This window comes from Palaemon carinicauda, chromosome 13, assembly GCF_036898095.1.
Source record: "Palaemon carinicauda isolate YSFRI2023 chromosome 13, ASM3689809v2, whole genome shotgun sequence".
Lineage (NCBI taxonomy): Eukaryota > Metazoa > Arthropoda > Malacostraca > Decapoda > Palaemonidae > Palaemon > Palaemon carinicauda.
The window spans coordinates 87,925,707-87,928,940 of NC_090737.1; positions in this window are offsets into that span (position 1 = coordinate 87,925,707).

The window sequence follows — 3,234 nt, forward strand, 5'->3', positions numbered from 1 at the left end:
CTCATTTTGAATTTTTCTTTCTTTGTGCTAATTCCTTTTTCTTTCATAAACTCTTGGGGGGAAATGTATTGGGATTAGTAACATTGTTGGGGGAATTTTATTATACATATGCGTTTACGCAGTGGGCGTCTGTACTCATATAGATATTTTGATAGGATTGAAAGGGGTCAAAGAGATAGAAAAAAAAAATACAGCAGTCATGGCTCCTCCTGTCAGCCCTACCCCTGAACCTAGTGGTGTAGGCCAGGCTAATCCTCCTCCAATTGTGACGCTTGTAAATGCCAGGTCAGCAATCCTTCCTTTTCAAGGCCGTGTCAACGGATTCTTGCCACAAAATGTGGAGTCATGGATTTCATCCGTTGATGCCCATTTAAATGCCAAACAAATCGTAGATCCTTTTGTACAATTACAAGAAGCTAAAGTTTTATAGATTTTTCTAAGGGGGATGCGAGTGCGTATTTAAGAGGTGTTTCATTTCAGGAAGCAGTTACTTGGGATGATTTCAAAGTTAGGTTACGTGCGATCTATGGGGTGAGGAAGCTTTGGATGTAGTGTTAACGTTACGAAATACACTTAATCAAGCCACTATGAATCGGCTTAATGTTGTTGAGAGAGCAGCTCTCATAGCTGATAGGCTTAACGAATATCAGGACATTTTAGGTAATTCCACTTGGGTTACTAACGATAATATCTCCGTGAAAGATTTTTTACGATTAATGTATTTAACTTGCATGACACTTATGTTGCCTGAAGCTTTAGTACGGTGCTTTGATAAGAAGTTAATGCCTGCAAGTACGGAATTGGATGTCTATAAACAGATAAAGAAACACATGTCCAAGTGTCCAGATCTCGATCCCGTGTTAACTCAAGTTTTTGCTAAGAATGAAACAAAACCACAAACAGTGAACGTAATTAATAATCCAGTAGCGGGAGTGACGTGTTACAACTGCAAACGTCAAGGTCACATAAGCGCAGACTGTAGAACGAAATTTTGTTCAGTTCACAACACAGGATCACATTCTTATAGTCAATGTTACGCGCGTAAGACACAACAATATCCTAGAAATACACAGTCAATTCCACAGTCAGTTCCATATGGAAATAAAAAGAAAAATCCTCATTTTAACAATAAGAAGAAACACAAAATGTCAATGCAGTTCAGAGTCCGAAACAAACAAACACTTCTTCAAATATCGCTGAGCCTGGGCCGTCAAACCAGACCTCGCAAAGTCAGCCTAATTTTCAGAATGTGCAGAGCAAAGCAAATACCACATAGTTAACTCTAGAGGAGAAGAGAGTGATGTTGGGTCAAGGTCATTTATGTCAACATCAATGGTATTGAATAATCAATTTAATGTTTTATCAGATAATTGTGAGACAATAGATTTTCCTATGAAACACACGGCCGAATTAAGTAAAACAGTGCATGCTCCCGTAGATTTGCAACGAATTCATACAATAATAAGCCAAAATGAGTTACGGCCAACCTTATATGCTGTAAATTTAGAACACAAATCCTTTACGTTATTTTTTGACTCTGGTAGTCCACGTAATATTATGGATTTGAAGACGCATCATTTGTTGTTTTCGAACTTTCCGATTGAAAAATCAGGAATTAGACTTTCAGGTATAGGAAATAATGAATTAACGTCATAGGCATAACTCATGTTCAGTTCAGAGTCGGTAATCGCACGTTTGCCGATACATTTGTTGTTGTGAAAAACATTAATATGTATCCAGCTGTAATTATAGGATACCCATCTATGGGAAATCAAAACATTATCTTAGCTCCTGCAAAGCACAGCGTGTATATCAAAGGGAAATTCTATAAGTCTTCTAATACTTTAAAGTCAGTTTTGGATAAAAAGGAGACGACAAATGTAACCGTAACGTACGTTGAAGAACCAATAACTTGTCTCACTAATAAAGAAATAATATACGCGACCCAGCAGAATTCTCGTTCACCCGTAATATCATCTTGCACGCAATATATCGAACCAAACATACCTTCGAATTTAATAGTGCAAATAAAGAATACACTACCGGGATCTGAAATATTAATCCTTTCCGATACTTTGAAAACTAACGGATTGTCTGTCACACAAGCTATTTATACAGTAGGCTCACATCAGCAATGTAATATCGAAGTCTGTAATCATTTAAATAACACTTTAGTAATTCACAAAAATCAACATATCTTGGATGTAGAAGTTTATAAACATCGTATTCTTACCGTTGCTGAAATCAATCACTCTCAATCAGTTGCGGATGAATCCCTTTTACGATCTATTAAAAATAAAATCAGTAAGGACATTCAAGACGAAGAAATTCAGCAGAAAATTTTTGAACTTTTATATAAATATACAGATGTCTTTTCCACTACGGATGGATCCTTAGGAAAAACAGATGTGATCGAGCATCAAATAAGGTTAAAGACAAACAGAAAATTATATATGTACCCTCGTACAGACTCCCTATGAAATTCCAGAATGAAATAAATGATGAAGTAGGTAAAATGTTAGAGGAAGGAGTCATTAGAAAATCAAATAGCCCTTATAATTTTCCTTTAATAGTTGTACCGAAAAAAGATCGAACATGGCGTATCTGCGTCGACTTTCGTCGTCTAAACGAGGAAACGATCCCTGATCGATTCCCAGTGCCATGTACTGACGATATTTTGTCTTTGTTAGGTCAGAATAAATATTTTACCAGTTTGGACTTACTTAAAGGCATTCACCAGATATCATTAGAAGAAGATAGTATCCCATACACAGCCTTCAGCACAGCCAGGGGACATTATGAATTTTTACGGATGCCTTTTGGTTTACGTTGTGCTCCTATAACATTTACAAGAATGATTAACATAGTGTTTGGAGACTTGTTAGGGGATATATTGCATGCCTATATGGATGATCTTGTAATCTTTTCCAACACCTTAGAGGAACATCTACGTAAGTTAGAACTAGTACTACAGAGATTAAGACAACATAACTTAAGGGTAAAGATTAGTAAGTGTGAATTTTTCAAAACAGAATTAATATATTTGGGTTTCATGGTGTCAAGCCAAGGTCTTAAAGTAGTCCATGATAAGGTGTCGGCTATACGTAATTTTCCCATACCTACTAATGTCAAGGGAATACAGCAATTTCTGGGTTGTAGTGGATATTACAGGCGTTTTATACGCAACTATTCAATAATAGCCGCTCCTTTAACTGATCTTACGAAGAAGGGCGT